This window comes from Cyrtonyx montezumae, unplaced genomic scaffold, assembly GCF_038088225.1.
Source record: "Cyrtonyx montezumae isolate F1298 unplaced genomic scaffold, pur_monq_1.0 scaffold_13, whole genome shotgun sequence".
NCBI lineage: Eukaryota > Metazoa > Chordata > Aves > Galliformes > Odontophoridae > Cyrtonyx > Cyrtonyx montezumae.
The window spans coordinates 4,110,647-4,131,186 of record NW_027071859.1 but is presented as its reverse complement, the minus strand read 5'-3'; the positions used below and the strand labels follow the sequence as shown (position 1 = coordinate 4,131,186).

The following is a 20,540-nucleotide window of genomic DNA, read 5'->3' as shown; positions in this document are numbered from 1 at the left end:
TAAACCATGTAGGAAATACTCTAGACAGGCATGCAAGCAGGTTCTTATGGTATACCTTTTTTGGGCAGTGATTGACCTACATCAGACCCTGATCAACCTAGAGCTGTACTGAATGGTTGCATCCCTGGGTTGTATTTGACATCAGTAGATGCACTGTGTCGGAAATGAAAAGCTGGAGTGACAGTTCAGAAATAGTTTACCACTCTTTCTGAACTGTCATTTCTGAAGCAAAGAAGTCACTTGCACACTGCTTTTTGGGAATGGCTCTTGGCCATGCTCTCTGAAACTTGTGTTTAGAAGGCAAGGGCAAGTATGTTAGTTGGCATGGGCTAAAAGCACGCCATGGGCTGCTGTATGAGCTTAGTGGTTCTCATGATTGAGCTCCTCTGCCCATGCCTTGGCACAGTTGAGTTTACTAGAATGGCTATAGCTGCGTTATGCTTTATCAGCTCTGTGGATAAAATTGAATAAATCGGTCTTTTGGGAGCAGCTCATGTGGTCCTTTGGGTAGATAGTACAATTAACATTAAGTAGAGCTTGAGAACGGTATCTTTGATTGTAACTTTTTTATATAAGTGAATTGGAAAATTTGAAAGAAATGGTGCTTAATTCCCTTAGAGCAGATGTGGCTGGTAGCAAAGGAAGCTGTGATAACTTCACAGGCATCATAGCAAGTGTTGCAAAAACAAAACAACAAAAAAAGTTTATCTCCACCTTAGCTTTCTTTTCTTTTATCAAATCTTTATTCTTTTCATGTTTACATTTGAAATCTTCCATTTTAATCAATTTCTCAGTGCTTTATTGTTCAAAGTCAGTCAGTTGTTTCTCATATGGTATTCCAAATCTCTTTGTGTCGATCTCAGGTCTGTTAGCAATTACAAGTGACTGGGACTTGCAGGGAAAAGATGAGATACTGGGGACTAGAATAAGGCAGTTTTGGTGCCTGTCTTCATACCAAATGGGTTGGGAGGACCTGGCCCTGTATAGATCAGACAGTCCAGATTGGTTCCTAGAAATATATTGCGTTGAATCATCAGAGCCGTTACAAGAATGCTGGTGATAACAAGGAGCTGAGTAACAGTGAACATGGACTTGTCAAGAACAAATGACATCAGACTGATCTGAATTCCTCCTGTGACAGAACAAAAAGCCTTGTGGACAGAAGAGAAGCCATAAGTGTCATATGTCTTTGTGCAGGAAAGCTTTTGACACTGTCCCTCATGACATTCTTGTAAGCAAGTCAAGGCAAGAAGCTCTACAAAATCCTTATGAAATTTGCTTGAAAGCTGTAGTCAGAGAGCAGTACTTTTGACATATATTCCGTGTCAAAATAGAAAGATGCACTGAATGGAATACTCAGGGCACTGGTTTAGGCAAGCATAGTTAGCTGTGAAGAATGAAGAATTTCTTGGGAAAAATATGATCAAGTAGGATGTTAATTCCAACATCTCTTCTTTCTGAACACCAAGGAGGCAGAGCTATATAATCCATTCATTCTATGCTTTATGAAATTTCTTTAACAGAATTGGAGTCTTCTGTGGGAACTTGATTATCTCGTTGCTTGAAGTCAATCCAAAATCTAAAGGAAACTTCTTTCTGTTTCATGTCCTTTCCTCTTTCACTGCACTGAAAGTACTGAAGCGGTTAAATCTCTTCCTTTCCATCTTGCACGCGCACACACGTGCACAAGAGCAACCACCACTTTACTCTATGTGTCTGCTTGACAACTTGTGAGAGTTTTGCTGGCACTTGGGAGAGACCTGAAGGAGTCAAGTGCAGCATTAATGTAGGTTCCCAGTGGCTTAGAGGGAAGCTCATTACTGGCCTGGCTTGTGAGCCTTGTTCATTTACAGTAACACTTTAAATATTTAATCGATCTCTTGTTCTTTCCTGTCATGGACCATTTTCCCTCAATTGATTCCTTTTTGGGGGGCAGAGGTGGTTGGAATGCATTTATGTTAGCGGAATTCTATCAATTACGCTCGTTAAGAGGCCAGACACAATAGGCCAACGCGGAATTAGTCTAAGCCTCGTATTGTATTTTTTGCCCCAGGTTCTCAAAGCACTTCAAAAGCACTAACTAGATAAAGGTGAAGAGCAAAGCTCTGCTGAAAGTTGAAATGCCTCTGTAAGCTCCCAGGAGCTGCTGCTTTGGAGATGTCACTGCAGAGGTAACAGGATTATCCCCTATGCAGTGTTGAGCTAACTCAGCTTCAGCTTTTCTGGGTTTCCTGTCATGATGAAGGATGGGATGAATTCTACCTAGAGGGGAGGAATGGTTGTGATGGGAAATGCCACTTTTTCAAGCCAAAAGCTGTATGGTTTCCTTACTTTCATCTCCTGAGACTCCTCAGTAGGTCAGGCAATGCTGAGGCACTGCTGGGGTTGTGCAGAGGTGTTGGAGTACAGTGTGGCTTTGTTCTTGATGAACATGTTACTGCCCCATAAGCTCTGTAAGGAGAGAATTGAGGGGAGTTTGCCTTTCACTTATTGACGATCAGAGAAGATAATAAAAAACCTTTGGTAGTTGGAGGTAAGTACTTTCAGTGGGCAGGCACAAGTGGGTTTCAGGAAACGTACTTTAAGACAGGATAACAAAACAGATGTTCAGAGCTGTTGCTGGGCCTGACAAGTTCTTTGCCATTCTTAGTGAATGTGGAAATCACTTTTAAATATGTTGTTCTCAAACAGAATGAAATTCCCTGCACAATTCCTCAGTCGCTATTGATTTTAATTCTATTGATCTGCCAAGAAATGCTTGGATACTTCAAGTATTCCCATGTCATCTGGTTTTGTGCTACCAGTCTTAAATCTAAATGTCGTCAGTTACCTGAAAAAAGAAATAAATATCAAACCGACCCAAACCTGTCCCATTCCCTAGTAGCTTAGAGTGAAGTGCTATCCTACAAGTGTTTTTCTTCTTATCACAATGATACGGTGCATAAGAAATAGAAAGATAGGTTTGTGCTTTGTGAGAACAGCGTGTTTTCATGTATAGGTATATTTACTTTTCAACACAGTGCTTGGTAATACTATCCATTATTACACATTCTTTGAACTCCAAAGCTAGTATCACCTAACTACAAGGACCAGTGTCTGTGCAGCTCTATTTATGTTATTACTATTTAAGTAAGCATTTAAGTAGCAGGCTCTGAATGCAGTTAAATTGCAAAGACAAATGCTGCTATTGTCATTATTGATGGTACGTGTCCTTGATACAAGTGCTGTATCTCAAGAAGTATTCGTGCAGTCATCCTCTGCTGACTTTCTTGGCACCATTCATTCCAGTTTTGTTTGGTAAGTGGTGGAGTCTTTGAATGAAGATGCAACATTTCAATTACTCATCTCCTTTCTTAGAAATTGTCAAGGGATAAGAGCTGTGATTGTGATTGAAAATCTCACTCCAAGGCCTCAAAATGATTACAGTTGAAATTAAAATCATATTATTTTACTACTATTGGGTTTCACCTTGAAAATTCATGCCTGACTTCCAAAGAATGGTATATCAATGGCTATGAATAATCTTTGAGAATTTTGGCAGACTTAGAATCATAGAGTCCTTGAAGTTGGAAGGGACCTTTTGAGCCACCTAGACCAACTCCCCTGCAGTGTACGGGGACATGCACAGCTCCATCAGATGCTCAGAGCTTAATCCAGCCTGACCTTGAAAGTCTGCAGGGACGGGGCATCAACCACATCTCTGGGCAACCTGTGCCAGTGCCTCACCGTCCTCACTGTAGAAGGTTTTTTCATCATATCCAAGATATGGGCCACTCATTTTCCTGTCTGGCCTCAGAAAATAAATAAATAAATAAATAAGATCCAGGGAATTCTGAGTCTTTTGACTGCAGATTTGATTTGCTTTGGCCTATAACTGATGTCAGAAATTTCGGCATCAACGCAGGACTGTGGAAATAGTGGGTTCTTCTGCAGTCGTTGGAGAAGTATAGGCACTTCTGGATTGCCAGGCAAATTTTAGGACTACTAAGCTCCTCTCTCGGGGTGAACTTCTCTTGATGTGAACTGTGGATGGACCAGGCTGTTGGATTTTGGTCACCTGGGAGGTTCTCAGCATGTAGATGTTGCTACAGCTCTCACAAAAATTTTAGATGGAGCTGTCCCCCCAACCAGTCGCCCTGTACTGACAGCTCAGAGTTGAAGTTGTCTGGTAAGCTAGCAAATGGGTGAAAGAGAAGTTCCATCCAACCTCAGCCTTGTAGGTGAAGATAGGTGTTCCCCATTTTAGGGATGCCTGACAGTTCCTGACCGTCTTGTCCTCGCTTGATTGATATTTCAGCAGCCATCAGTTTTTTTCTGGGGGGTGAATTACTTCGTGCCACTTTTCTGCCTCCTCAAAATGATATTTTTCGAGATCCAGCCAAAATTGCTCAGAGAAGGAAGCTGGAGAAAAACACATTGTTTTCAGCACTATTATATTTCTCCCGGCCTGTCTGTGAGCAGCTCCAGCATCTCCCTGCAGGTCTGAAACTCAGTGAGAAGATGTCTTCTGCACATGTTCTGCTTTCTGATCTCCCAGTGGATATTTCCCTTCCCTTTTTTAGTTTACAGATTTTTGTTTTGTTTTGTTTTTCATCCCACACATTTGCATTTAGCAGCTGAAGCCTTTCCACCCCTACCTGGTCAACAGGGATCGCAGAATCATATAACTGAGTTGGAAGGGACCCTTAAAGGCCATCTGTCCCACTCCCTGCAGTGAACAGGGACACACACAGCTCCATCAGTGCTCACGGCCCCATCCAGCCTGACCTTGGCTGTCCACAGGGGTAGGGCACCCACCACCTCTCTGGGCAACCCATGCCAGTGCTTTTATAAAAATTCCTTATATCCAGTCTAAATCTCCCCTCATTTAGCTTGAAACCATTTGCCCATGTGCTGTCTGGACCCAGGGGCCTCAGCCACTCCTTACACCCCTTGCCCTCCAAACCCCATAAGCGTGTCAGTAACGACTGCATCCATAGGGATGCTCCTCATTTCCCTCATGGACAAAGCTTTAAAAATAGGAGCCATGTCAAGCTCAGCACAACCAAGTGCTTGTTGCTGGACTGGAATCCAGCAAACCCAGCGACCATCCACTTCTGCAGCGTCAGGTACTGGAAAGGAACAAGACACGCACGCTTTCAGAGTAGAAAAAGAAAGGAAATCAAGCTGCTTTCATGTAGTCTTTGTAATTATTTTTCTCCTGTTGTTCAGAATTCAAGTTGTCGTTGGGTTTTCTTTTTTGTTGTTGTTTTTGTTTGGGAAAAAAAAAGAAAAAGAGGATTCGAACATTTACTGGCAGTAATCATTTCACCATCTGCTCCGGCGTGCTGCTTCCAGAACACACGTCCTCAGCTGCTGAGCACTCTGCTCTCTGCTCCCTTCCTTTCGGAGGCAGGGATGCCAGCAGTTCCTAAACTGTAGCAGCACGAACAAAGCTTTTTTTTTTTATTATAATTTTTCTTTTTTTCTTCTTTTTTTTTTTCTTCCCAATTTTATTCAAAAGGTGGAGCTGTTCCTCCCCCATGCATCTGAGGACATGTCAGTGGTAAAGATGTGGAACATGTGAAAGTTATGATACTTAGGGGTGTCTCAAGAGAGTTCATGGTGTGGTGGAACTCTTGTGTATTTCCAGGCTGCTCTCAAGGGTGGATATAGGGGGAAAAAGAAGGAAAGATTTCCTAGTGGGGTGCTTTAAACATTGGTCATTGGCACCTTTGATTTCTTCTCCCATAAACCCCGTTGCTGAGCTCAGCACTCCTCTTTCTCATGCTTTCTCTCTGTCATCTTCATGGTACAGCACATCATACGACACAGGAGGAGGTGTACCTGGCTGGCAGACAGGCTTTGCTGCCTCCAAACTCCCTTCAGCTGATGCTGAGCAGAAGCACTTAAGTAAATATATGGGTAATTTAGAGGGCAGAGGACAACATTAATTAGCTCATCCTGTCCTTGACTGTTTCTGTGTCACTGACTCCCTAATCTATGACTCTTGCCTTTTCTGTTGTTCTTTCTCATGGCGATAATAACCCACGATCTCAGTTTGTACAATCAAATTCAAAATGAAAAATCATCCATCAGTGAAAGCCCCTATTCAGTTTTCCCACTGTACAGCCGATGCTTTGCGAAGAAATGAGCCAGAGTGAATTCAGAGCCCATTAGGCATGTCCCAGGAGGCACGAATGTATATGCTTCCAGATGTGCTTACAGGTTTAAGTCTGCGTTAAGAAAAGAACAAAACCTGCTTGACCGAAGGTATTTGTTGTAAAACACAATTTCGAATGCAGCTTTATACCACAGAGTGACTCTGTGGGATGGCTGCGTGTGATTTTATGTTTGTTTCACTGCATCAGGATCAAATTTGCTCCTTTACAAGCACAAGAAATGTTATTCCTCAGTCAGCCTCACGCACTTGCTCTGGTTTCCCTGAGCCATATTGGATGGATGTTACTGATCCAGGAATCAGGGTTTTTTGATCAGCATTCAATCTGGCTGAACTGGAATGCAGAGGTAATGGGCAAATAAGACCAGGGCCTCAAAAACACTTGGAGGCTATCCCTTGTTTTCCACAGTGTCTGTGTTTGTGCATTAGCCTCCGTGTTTTCACCTCAGAACAGTTCTTTTGCTGCCACTTAAGAAAATATCAGTCTCTGAGGGTGAAGGAGTTGGGCACGTTATTTATAAAAGGGTTACGTGAGCCAAATATTTGTTATGCTCATAGCACAGGGTGGTGACATGGGCAAAGCAGGGGGTATGAAGTGAGGAGAGAAGGGCTGGGAAGGGAAAAAGGAGGCTAGAGGAGAATGTAAAGAAACAGGGAATAGAGGAGAAGAAGGACGGGGAAGACACTTGGACCAAGAGGAACCCCTAAATATCAGTGCCCACTGCAAGTTTTCCCCGTGCAAAGAAAACTCATCCATTGACCTCTGGCTGCTCCCATTGCGTAGGTATGGATAGGAGCTGTTCATCATGCCATTGTATCCCTTCTAGTGTTATCAGTTGTAGGCCTGCGTGGTAAAGGGGATCAAGAAAGAGCTTATTCCTTCAGCAGAAGCCCAGATAGCACAGGCAGGGACTATGGGCAGTCACTTTGAGACCATCTGTGGTGTCAGGTGTGATGGGAGGGGCCATGCTGACCTGTGGTCCTGGACATATCGCTTGGAAGAGCATGGGAAATCCTTCCTGGAGTGTTCCCTGTCCACTTGGAGCTGCCCTAATGGGTGACCCCCATGGCTTCCCCTGAGGAAATGGCAGCCTGGGTGTCATCTGTTGGTACGGTTAGCCTTGGTGACAGTGAGGTTGGGGATGTTACACTGTTAACCGCTTCCAAGCTCAAAAAGGACCACTTGATGTCGTGGTCGGTGAGAGCCATGTGCTACCTGCAGCAAGCCAACTCCAAAATGAAACTGATTTTTCTCTTACCTACATAACGCAGTCAGGCAGCTGCTCCTAACAGGTGCTCGCTCTCTTCGTAGCAGATGGCGACAAAAAAATGGGTTTGTTGGCAGGTTTCACCACAAAGCAGCCTTCTTATCGCACATATTGATGTGTATACAAACATACACACGCACTATCAGGCTTTCAGTTAAAAAGTAATTCTCCTTCTGATTTAAGGGCAGTCACGTGGGGGCTTAGAAGGGACAGCCCATGCTTTTTGCTTTTGCTGCGTGGATCTGAAGGCATTTGTGGCTGAGCTGCCGCAGAGCAAGCTGGCAAACGTTTGCCCTTTCGATCGAGTCCTTTGCTGTATCTGTAAGACCATGTGGTGGGAGGGACGTGCAGTGTTTGACTGCGATACCTCCGTATTTATCAGCGCGTCGTTAGTAGCTTGTGCTGGCTTAACAATGAGCTAGAAAGCCAGCAGGCTTGAGGTGGAGACAGCCCTGCTGGTTTCCAATGTGCCATTGTTAAATGTAACGTAGGAGAAATGCAGAAAGCACATTCTCCTTAAATAAAGCAACTGAGTGAGAAGCGACAGTGGAGACGTAGCAGTGCGCTCGAACAAAGACATACAACGGCAGCATCTTATCGCCAGGAAACGCACCAGGGCTTGGAGCGCTCCATGTGCTCCACGCTGCCTCGGGGAGAGCATTTGTTCCTCACCCGAAGAGAGGCAGCTGTCAGGCACATCCTCGCATCCCAGCTCCTCCTTGACCCGGTAGCTCTGATTCTGCCCGGTGAGGGCTGTAAGCTCGACAAAATGGTGCAGAGCCGTGCCAGATTCTGAGGGCTGCGGTGTCGGCCCGGAGCTCTTTCCAAGCTCTGTCTCTCGTCGTGCAAGCAGCACCAGGAAGACCCCATGCTCGCTCTGTTTTGCTGCTCATTTCAAACAGACAGCCTGAGCCAAGGCAACCAGATGAGGGTGACATCTGGCTATCAAACCTCTGCCAAGTCACTGCTGTTTCGTAGCTGGCAGGGAGATGCTGTGCTGCAAATGCCAGCTTCTCGCTGAAACACAGAGTGCATTCCCTGCATTTTCTTTGCTTCCTCTCCAGCCACAGTCGGTTCGATATTTTGTTTTACTAATGGCCAAATCCAGATCTCCGTTCCAGGGGCATAAATCCACTTCATCAATGCTAGAGGTCTTATACAACACGTGGAATTTGATCCTGAAGTTGGAGATGCTTTCACATTTCCGTAGCTTGCTCACAAATTAACTTGTTGACTTAAAATCTCAGCTGCCTTCAGTCAAGCATCCAAGCTTGTCCTGTAGGGTATGTTTGTGCGGAGAGGGGAGCTGCTTGTATCTAAACTCCTCAGGCAAGTGGAGGAGCTCTGGAGGTCTCTCACTACTCTTTTGCAGTTCTTTATAGCAGGAAAAATTTGTCTCCAAACAAGTGGTGATGCACTGACACAGGCTGCCCAGGGTGGTGATGGAGTCACTGTTCCTGGAGGTGTTCAAGGACTGTGGAGGTGTGGTGCTGAGGGATGTGGTCAGTGGGCATGGGGGGGCTGGGCTGGATTGGCCCGGGGCAACTTGATCTAGCACTGAATGTCTCTTTCATTGTGGGAGAGTTAGACTGGATCACCATTATTTATCCCATTCCAACTTTAAGGATTCTGTGATTCTATGATGTGAGGATCTTAGTGATACTTTCCAACCTCATTACACAGGTACACAGAGTTGGAAGAGAGCTTGCGGGGCTCCCTGTAATGCATTGCTTTTTATTGCTCTCAGAAGTAGTTTGATCCCAGCAAAGCAGGGGAAACTCATTTTGGGATGATGTGTGAAGGAGCTGAGCTGTATAGGTTGCCCTGCTTCCTTATGTAGAGTTCTTATTTTTCACTCATCCTTGTGTGCTGCTGCACTCTCAGCACTTTTTGGCAGCTGCCAGAGGGCATGAAAGAAATAACTGCCCCCGTTTCTGCAGCTGGTATTGTGGCCAAGCGTGTTTCTCCCCCTCTTCTGGTAAAGTACTTCTGCTGAAGGCACAGTAGCCAGTTTGCAAAGCTGTAGAAGGGAGGTAATTCTATTAAATAAATATGCCCAAGCAAAACTTGGGCTGTTGAAATGAATTTGCTTTGCAAAGGGTGCAAGTTTTATTTCTACTTTTCCAGTTAGCCTCCAAAGCTGAGCTTCTCTGCCACATATTTGCAGGCTCCAGGAGCACTGTCCTTTCAGTCTGTGGGCTTTAAGCAGAAGCCATCTGTTTTTGAGGGTACTCACAAGAAGTGGATATTAATGCTTGAAAAGTGACTCAGATCTTTTAGGATGTCTTGGGTGGACCAGCTTGCTATAGAAACTGAGTCTAATGTCCACAGCCCACAGCAAAATCTGCACCAAAGAGTCCATAGCTGGGTAAAGATCAGGGAAATTGAGTTAGTTGCGTCTTATTTCGTCAACTGCAACTCACCAGCAGCTTGATCTTCCTAGATAGCTTGTGTGGTGTTGGTTTCAGAGGGATGTATGCTTGGCTGTGGCCCCAGCAAGGTGATGTGGTGAGTAACACCACATTTACAAGGTCGTCATCATCTCTCATCAGATCTGCCAACCTTCTGAGCATGGCAGAATGTACATGGGGCTCACTGCAGGAAAAATAAGGTGTATACCTAACAGCAATATTCTGCCTTCTGCTCCCAGCTCAGTTGATTTCAGTGCCACAAATGCAAAACCGATCTGTATGGAAATTCGGGATTGAACATGCTGATGGAATGGTGATTTCATCTGCTGGCTCCATTTAGATCTCGTAAAGAGTAAACACAACCCATGACAACTTTTGTAACGTTATGATAACAAAAAGTGCTCTTCTATCTATGCTGTAGTAATAGATTAGGATATTTTAAATTTAAATCAAATCTGATCAACGATTTGCCAAACTGGAGAGATCTCTACTTTGTGAGGCACGTGTAGATGCTGGTACCTAGCTTGAATTGCATGTGATGCTGTGTAACTGCTCAAAGTGAAATATGACTGTGAATCTGTATCGTATACAACTTTAGATGTGTCCTTATCAGAACATTGTGCCATTGAAACACGCCTTCCTGTATCAGCATCTTCCTAATAATCAGTTAAGCTGCAGAGCTATTGTGGCAGTCTGGTATATTTATGTCCAGACAAACACAAAGAAATAGTTGGTTTGATATAATTCAAGTCTCGAAAGCAAATTTTATTTTATTTTTTTAAGAAAAGATAACCAAAAGCTAATTCAGGTTTCTGAAAGCGTGTTTGCAATTATCGTCAGTAAGCAGCTTAACCAACCTGAAAGCAAATGCTAAACGATCCAGATCTGAGTCTTATTAAGCCTGTGTGTTTCCTGCCACTTAAAAGCCTATCAAAAGCCTAAAGATCTGGGAAAATGAGATTTTCTGGAAGGCAAGCTTTAAAGTTTACCTCCTTCTTTTCTTAAAGAAGAAGGCGATGCCTCTGTTTACATGCGGTTTCTGGAGCTCAGACAGAGTGTGCACGTCACTGCTGCAGTGTTTCATGGAACATCCTTTGTTTATTCACACTGTGCCACTTTTAAACTTCAGATGTAAACAACAAAGGCTTCTTTGTATTTCACACTGTCTCATACTCACTACCTTACGGAGTCCAAAGCCAAAACACTGTGCAATTTTACCCTCCTCACACTTCCTTCTGTGTTCTTCTGTCCTTTCCTATTTATAGAGAACAGCTTATCTTCTCGTTAAAACCTTTCTCTTGACTTTTCAGTGCTTGGTATGGGATTAAAATTGGATTCCCCAGTAACTATTTTGAATATAATTTCAGTAGCAATTATGCATATATTCGATAACTGAAGCAGTTTGTCATCATGAAGGATTCTAATTGCTTTAGAGTGGTCAGCCTGTCTGTGGTCTGGTGTAGAGATGAAAATCCCTAAGAAGACCCACAGAGCTCAGCTGGTCAGTGAGAAAGGGCTGCTGACCCAGACTGGAAATGTGGAGGCACCCAGAACAGGATGGCTTCCATTTTGAACCAGGGCTCAGCTGGAAATGTCACAGAACTGGAGCTGCAAAGAGACATCACACCTCCTCCTCCAAGAATTCTCACCAGCCTTTAGAATCACAGAATGGTTGGGTTGCATGGGACCCCAAGGATCAGCAGGTTCCAACCCCCTGCCACAGGCAAGGCCACCAACCTCCACATCTGGTACCCGGCCAGGTTGCCCAGGGCCCCATCCAACCTGGTCTTGAATACCTCAAGGCACAGAGCACCCACAGCCTCTCTGGGCAGCCTGTGACAGCACCTCACTGCTCTCTGTGAACAGCTTCCCATGACATCCAACCTAAATCTTCCCTCCCTCAACTTGAAACCTCCAACAACTCTACATCTTTCCTGTGCTGGTGGCCCCAGACCTGGATGTTTTTTCACCATGGGGAAGGACCTCAGTTTTATGTTGCATTGGACATGCAGTAGGCCAGGCTCTGAATTGTGCTGCACAAATCTTGTGCTGGATCCATCTCCTCTCTGATGGCTGCTGCCTGGGGATGGACAGCCTGCTTCTCCTCCCATTCCGTGCTACATACATTGGAGAGATAAAGATGGATTATCCAGGCTGTTGTACACACTACTATGCTTTGCTGTGTTCAGTCTTGACCTATACATGTAGCATAGATGAAATAATTTCAAGTAAAGTGAAGTAGAGCCATGCTGACTTTTCCAAATGACACTCCCTCATCATCCCATCCCCTTACAGTGCATTTGAGCACAGAAGAGATTTCTGATGAGCTCATTTAAGTGGAATATTTAATATACAGCTCAGAGCAGTTTAGGCAGGTTGAGTCAGAAAGTCAAGCTTGATGTGTTTTTTTGGGACAGAAGATGGTATTGGTTGAAACCCTTGGCCAGGGTTTGTTTTTCTGTAAATTGCTAGGAGAAATGGGATTTAAGACGTTGGCTAGCATTAGTGCCATATGTAAAAGAAAAGGGGAAGGGGAAGGGGAAAGGGGAAGGGGAAGGGGAAAGGGGAAGGGGAAGGGGAAGGGGAAGGGGAAGGGGAAGGGGAAGGGGAAGGGGAAGGGGAAGGGGAAGGGGAAGGGGAAGGGGAAGGGGAAGGGGAAGGGGAAGGGGAAGGGGAAGGGGAAGGGGAAGGGGAAGAAAAAGAGCTCAGTATTAGAGGCACAGTAAGTGGTAGGGATGCAAGTTGCTCAACAGCTTCTGTTGTAAGTATATTCTTTCAGATATTCTGATGTACCAGTTTTTAGGATTTCAGAAGTAAGTTTTTGTGCTTGTTGTCTGAAGGTTTTCCCTCACAGTTACAGCAGAAGTTTTCTCTGTATCTCTCAGTACACATTTAAGAAGAGGTAAATTGTTTATTCATCTTAAAAATTTATCTTTCCTGAGAAGCTGTCATGCCAATGCATTGTGGAAGAAAAACTTGATATAAATCCCGTGTTCACTCCTGTTAGAAAAATAGAATGATGACAATGAGTGTAGAGCTAAACTGAGCCCTTGGACTTACGTGTATTAAATCACAGAATCATAGAAACACCAAGGTTGGAAATTACCTACAAGATCATCCAGTCCAACTGTCCATTTATCACCAACATTTCTCTCTAAACCATGTCCATAATGAACATTTTTACTTCCACATTTTGACTTCCTGGAATGAAAAATAATTGTAGTGACTCCCATTTACTGCAAAGGATATATGCATCGTGCAGCTTGGTCTGCACTTTGCAGTGAAGCATGGTCCTGAGATAACTGACCTAGCGGAGGTGGCAGAGTCTTACCAACAGAACATGTTGATATGGACTGTTTTTCTTTGCTTATGGAGAGCATGGATTTGCCTCATCTTAGCATTATGCTGCAGTTGGAACCAAGTTATCTTCTCAGTGCCATTCAGGACTGCTGTGCATAGAGACACCAACTCACATTTGCACTGGGTTAGATGATTCTGCACAGAGCTTCACTGATCCATATGTGGGTTGTTATCCGTGTCCACATCTTGGTTCAGAGCGTTCTTCAGTTCAGGAATATGAGATAATGGATGAGTGTTCAGTGAAGAGCAGTCTGCCATCTCAGACCATGAAATAGATTTTACCTTTAGATCCCTGCATGTCAGAACAGGGCGTATCTTTTCTTAGCCGTCATAAATTATCCATGCAGGATGTGCAGTAAAAGGCTGTTTGGCTACGTTAAAATTGTCTAGACAAACAGAATTTCCAGCCCTCTCAATGGCTCCTTCAACACCTAATTAGTTCCCAGATGCTAGTTGAGCAAGATGTCTTTTATCTTTGCTAAGGTTATCTTCTCATACCTCCTAAATGCCCTCTGTTGCCATTCTTCACGTTCATTTTTCATCCCTCAAGGGAAGGCAGGGTGGGTGTTCAGGAAGCTGTATGCTGCAGGTCAGACTTGTAAAGACTGCAGGTCAAGCTGATCCTGTTATACCAGTCAGTATCGAGAGCAAAAACTTTGAATCCAGAATTAGACTGATACGATAGAGAGCAGGATACAACTTCCTTTTCATTTCCAAAAGAAAAAACTGGAACCACAGATTTTATTTCACTGTCAGTTTCATTTCATATGATGCAAGACAATTTCATTGTTTATTTTTTTCCAGTGCTGGAAGATGCAAAGAGGTCTGGTCTGTCTGTATAAGTGTGCCATTTCAGCTGGTGTAGCTGATCATTGTGGGCAACTAGGAAGCACATGCAAATGTAAAAGAGTAGAAAATATCAGAGTAACTGCATCTCTGATCCTTCCTGCACCTTCAGAGCACATCCACTTGGCACCTTGGCTATGTTAATATCCAGGCTATTGGCCAGCAGTGATTTACCTTGGCAGATCTGATCTATCTCCAGGCCCAGCAATTCCTTCCCCTCTGGCAGGGATGAGTGACCAGACAGCCTCCTTCAAGCTAAGTGTTTATCAGAGAGAGCAGATCTTCAAACCAACAAAACAGACTACATATAAATATATATATATACGTACTGTTTTCCCCTAGGGCTTGTGAGGCTGTGTCTCCATCTAGGTGCAGTTTACTCTGTTTAGATGATGTGCTCTGCTGTATGTTGTTTTCTTGTGGGTTTTTTTTTTTTTCAGCAGGCTCACAGCTCCGACAGAGTCAGTTTTGCAGCTTTATAGATTAGAATCAAGATTCTACAGCTTAGCACTTTGCACCATCATCTTTTGAGTATCTGTTGTATTTCTTTCTTATCTGCATTTTCCCTCTGCTGCCCTAGAAGAATACACTCGTATAAACAATTCCAACAGAGCCAGGTAACAGCGTTTCTCCTCTTTGACCAGGTTATGTGTGGTCCCTGCAGGATGATTATGTCTCCAGATTTATCCTGTAGTCACATAGCAGCTAGTTTTCTCTCACAGAGAAGACCGAAGCAAGATGTGAGGCCAGTGAGTTTCACCATTTCTGCTCTTTGATCTGTATGCCCACATTATGAAGGATGCAGAACTTGTGCTAGCCCAGCTAAATCATTCCCAGTCTCAATCTTGTCCAATTTGCAATTGCAAAGTAAGTTCTGAGGTTAGACAGCTTTCCTGCAAGGGTATTAATAATACTTAGAAATTACATAGCTCTGAAGCTCTGTGCAAGCATTAGCTAATTGTGCAGCACTCCCTGTGCAAAACAGTTGATGCATGGGATGCAGCAGTGCCCTTCAGTCCTCTGTGCAGAGGGGTAAATGGAACCAGAAGAAAGGATCTTGGTTCTGCATGGTTCTGCCCAGCTGGCTTGCTGGGGGTAAAAGCTTGATTTTAAAAAAGAGCTCACCTCCACAGATGAAAATGCAGATTTGACCAGCTAGGCATGATTTCAGCCAATTGCAGGGCTCTGCAGAGGCTGTTGACATTGATTAGGTTGGAAAAACCAACCTCAGTTAAGTGACATAGAGAAGACCGGGCCAGGCACAGCAAAATGAATTATAATGTTAGCTAGGATAGCAGGAGAATGTTTACCAGTGCAGTGCTGCGGCCAAATGAAGTCAGCACAAAGGAAACAATTGAAAATGATATATCAGATATATCTCTGCAGACAGGCTGCCTTAGAGAAGACGAGAGGTATTTCTACATGATGCTTGGCAAATGAAAGTTAAAAGGGAACAACCTCTTTTAATGGCACGGCGTTGAAGCTTCATGCTACTTTTTATGCTACTTCCTCAAGCTGATCCTCACTGCAGGCCTGCCTTGCAGGAGAGGTGAATTTCAGTATTCATAGAATGATGGAATCGTGGAGGTTGGGGAAGACCTCTAACATCACCAACCTGAACCCCAGCCCACAATATTTAGAGGGTCCATCGGAACGACAGTGGCTTCACATAACTCAATGGGACATGAAACAAACTGCATTTTGAAGCTGAGTGCAGGCTGTACGCTTGCTTCTGAAGTGCACAGTGAATCACGCACAGGATGATGCTGTTTTTATTAAAAGCCACAAAATGCTAGAAACCAATTAATACTCCACTGCTTCACTAATGCTTATGCTCAGAAAATTAAATGGTTTCACTTAACAAAACCAATTTTAAAGCTTTTTCTATCAAAATCAGAAGTGGGTTCAACCCCTCCTCTAAACTTCCACGAGCCATGCGTTTTCAGCACAACAAGCCAAAGCATCAGTCTATTCCTTCAAGTATTTGGAGGTGTAAGAGTATCTGGTGTTTCTGGCACAGTTCATCCCAAATTCTTAAGGCACTTTGTAAGGATTAGCTACTTGCATTGAATATCGACAAGGAGCCACACACCTTGAATGTGTTGTTGCCATGCTGTTGCGTCAAATGATTAAATATTTTGACATACTTTGGCTCACTGTAGTCAGCTGGCTATGGAAAGATGAAGCAGCAATTACTGTCAATTCAGAGGGCAGCAGCAAATCCAAGTGCAGAAGTATCATGTGCTAAATACGGTTGCTTGGGAATAAGTGAAGAACAGCCCTATGGTTGCGCTGGTTTGGTTTATTCCTTGGCAGTCTACCATACAATCTCCCTGGCTGAGGACAGCATTTCCCATCACGAGGCATAACTGAGCAGAAGTGCTGCCAGTGAAACAAACTGATTTCACTGACATGGAGACTGCGCTGCATCCCAGTGACCCAGTGAGAGGCCAGGAGTGAGACAGGGAGAGCATGTGGAAGATGACACTTTCTCTGCCAAAGACTAGGAGGTCCCTCAAAGTCTAATTGTGTTTGCACATCATGGGTACCTCGCACTGCAGCTGAGATGGGGTTGTGAGTACTGAATGGCAGATGGTTGGAGAACCAACTGGCATAGTGAAAATGGGAAAATAATAGGGTTTGATTACTGCAACCCACTGTGGTTCAAGCCTATACATCGAAACGTGTTCACTTACGTGTTTTCCTTATGAAATTTGAGCATTTAGCATCTCAGTTCTGGAGGCTGATTGATGCTTGTGGATGCTTGAGCTGTCTATAAAGGACACAAGACGGATAACACCATAGTGGAAAGCTCTGTAATTACTCACATCCATACTCACAACTGAGAAGTCTGGGGTTTCCCACACCAACTCACAGTTAAAAATTGGAGAGGCTGTCTCAAGTTCATGTTACCAAAGAGATTCATGGTAAAGCAGCTCAACAGTGGCAAGTTGGTGCACATGGATGGTGGTTGGCTGCAGATAGGAAAAGAACATAAAATAGAAATGGCTTCCACACCAGCATTGTGGGTAGACTGATCTAAATTAGACCTGCTACTGAAGGGCTGAAAAGTGGGCATCTCTGAGGAGATCCAGCAGATTTAAAGACATTTTACACTGAAGGTTGGGTATCAGAGAAGAATCCATGTGACTTTAGAAGAGGAAACCTGTGCCTTGCACATAGGCTTTTTTGAAGTTATTGGCTGAGAGAAAGGCAGAGAGCTACTGAGGATTAAGAGGAAAGTTTTTCTTTTGAATAACTGGTTATAGATAGAAAATGAAAGATACAAATAGCAGGGAAGTTTTCACAATGAAAGGAGATTACCAGGTATATGTCTTGGGTACTGGTACAGTTCAATATCCTCATAAAAGAGCTGAAAATGGAGACAGTCGTCAATGATGGGCTGAAATCTGCTGATGGCATAGAGTTATTCCAAGTAAGCAAAAGCAGACATTATGACAAAAAGTTGCAGAAGAATCTGATGGTATCAAATGTCTGTGCAATAAAATAGCTGCTGAAATTCCATGTTGATAAAAGTCAAGTGCAGGCACGATGATAGGGTTTAAATTAACCCGCAAAATAAGTCTTGGTGTCATTGCAGATGGTTCTTTGAAAACATCTGCTCAGTGCTGAGCAGGGGTCAGAAAGGCAAGTGGAATGCAAAGAATTTATGGGAAAGAGATGGAGAATGAAAGAGAAAATGTAAGTACACCACTGAGTAAAAACCACGGTGATTTTGAACACAGTGCAATTCCAGTCACCCCTTCTCAATGAGGCGATAAAATAGAACAGAGAGGATGCAGAAGAGGGCGAGAAGGTTGACCTGAGTTATGAGTGGAGAGTCTAAACAGCCTCAGCCACTGAAGCCTGCAGAAGAAATGAAGGAAGGCAAAGAATTAAGATGGCCATGGAAAGAGCGAGTAAGAATCATTTTTTGTGGCAGAGGCTGTTCTATGTAATGGCATGGCCAGGCAACAAGTTTAAAGCAAACAACAGGGAAAAAAAAGAAAAAAAAACACTTTTGCAGGCTATAATAAATCAAAAAACTCATCAAACAAAACCTTTTACATTCCAGAAGTACACGTTGTTTAGTGCTGAGGTTCCTAGTGTTGGCTCAAAGGCTTTTGTGCTCCACCACTGATCTCAAATATCAAACTTGTCCTTTTTGGCTGGGCAGGACTTGGGTTCTGGTTTGGTTTGGCTTCTGTTCTAAAACCTGCAAGGTTTTTTGGGGCTGGGTTGTAGTCAGAAAAGGATGGATGTGCTTTTCCACTCTGATCTCTTGAGTTGTGAAAGGCACAGAAGTCCCTTGAATGTATTAACGAGTTTGTTCTATTTAAACTGTAGTGGGGTATCTGGAAGAAAAAGGATCCAAGAGTACTTTAAAAATTTCCTGCACTCTGTGAAAGGTCCTAGTGGTGGATTATAGAATCATATCATAGAATTGTAGGATGGTTTGGGTTGGAAGGGACCCTTGAGATCACCCAGTCCCAACCCCCTGCTCTAGGCAGGGACACCTCCAGCCAGACGAGGTTGCTCACTGACCCATCCAGCCTGGCCTTCAATACCTCTATGGAGGGAGCATCAACAACCTCCCTGGAGATATTATAAGAGAATTACATTCTCTTTCACTTGATCCTTCCCATTTCTGCATGCAAAAGCTGCAGCAGCCCATGTGGCTGCCATGTGGTGCTGGGAGCTCACACTTGATAGCTTGGGAATTGTGTGGACTAAAAAGTGAGGATCGAAAAGTCTGCTAGAATGGGATTATTGTCAAATTACATCTGCCTTGGCGGCAGGAAATCAATCAAGAGTGTGCTGATTTACACCTGCCAGAGCCAACACATCATGAACTTCATCATCTTTCCCAGTGATGTTTTTATCTTTGCACTGACACAGTCAGTGTGAGGAAAATATTTTCCCATTTAAAATCAAAACATTCAAGGTAGTGTTTGGCAAAGCACTGGAGCCTGGGGTTCCTGCTGACTCTGAAAACAGTGCTGGTATCTTTTGCTAATGACCAAAGAGCAATATAATGAGTTGTCTTGGGCTTCTGCTCTATCCAGCGCACCGTGTTTTAATAGGCTGTTAGTAATTCTGAAAGGGATAAATGATGTTTATGCCCCCTTGTGGTATGTTACTGAACAGAATGGATTTTCTAACTGGAAAAATAAAAATGAGGCCAGCGATGGAAAAGTCCCAGGTACAAATCTGTAACAAATACTGTTTTGCACAGTAGAAAAATATCCATCCCTCCAGCAGCTTCCTCATGACTCAGACAAGGGGGATGGCAACTTTGCAGCATTACAGTAGCAAGTAAATGACTAATGCCCATGATGACTGAGCTTGTGCCATCTTTCTGCAGTGAAGATAATGTCAAAAGTGCTTTTCTTTGCTAGAAACATTAGGAAGTAAGTAAAATATTGCTTTCTTAAAGCCATTGTGTTGACATCTCTTTGTGTGAGTTGTTGCCAACCTGTTGTAAGACAGGACTTCATGTTTTTATGACACGTAAATAACCTGGTTCCCTTGGGACAAAACCTGTCCCAAAGATGAAAAAATGAGAAGAATCACTGGAATCAGTGATTTTATGTGGGAAAACAAGATTGGAGTCCTGTGACATAGGGCTTGTTATCTCTGTGTTCAGATGTGGCATCACAATATGAATTAGCAAGTCCACTTCTTCATCTGCACTGAGAATTTAGTTGTTGGGTTCTGAACTGAAGGGCTCCCCAGACAAGTCCATTAGAGATTTTTTTTATCTTATTACTTAACTCCTGGTAGAAAGCTGAATACAGCCAAATGTGTCTCCAGGAAGTGAAATTACCTGAGTACATGGGACTGGTGTCAGCCTTGTCTGGCAACCATCTCCTAAATGACATCAGTACTCAGCTGTACTGAGGCAGGAGCTAAGAAACCCTATTGTTGGGTATTTTAAGGCTCTTTGGCCCCAGATATTCCCCTCTTAATGTTTAAGTACTCATTAATGCATTATTTACATACTTTCCTGATATGTCATCCCTCTCTCTGAAGGGACACCAAGGATGTAGGAGACCACTGAAAAGAGAAAGGGAATGATTTCCTTTCCACAGTCATGATGAATGACAGTGAATGAATAAACCCACAAAAAAGTGGGTTTAAATGAAAACTGTGGGCTTACTCGTGGCCAGGCCAGGATGGAAAATACTGGAATGCAATCAGTGAGGAACCCAGAGGATGTCCATCTCTGAAGATCTCTGAGGAATAGTTAAACTAAGATCTGCTTGCTGCTGTGAGTTGTGTCATGATTAAAGAAGTCGGACTGGGTGACTTCCTATAGGTCCTTCCAGGTCTGGTTTTCTGACCCTGTGTGGTGGCTTTCTTGTATTGGTTTCCCTGTCAGTATGATGAGATGGCACACATTTGTCTGGTAATCAGCTTATCTGCTAATGATCATCTTGCTGTCAAGGTCTGGCTGACAGCAACACAGATCTACCAATGTCCAGTGATTTAGAA

General features: G+C 43.6%; 1 protein-coding gene across 2 annotated transcripts in view; it reads left to right on the top strand.

Annotated features, from left to right (window-relative positions):
* The window catches only part of MSRA (methionine sulfoxide reductase A), a 265,726-nt gene that overhangs the window by 242,609 nt on the left and 2,577 nt on the right, over positions 1-20,540 (top strand). The gene's annotated exons all lie outside the window — the stretch shown is intronic.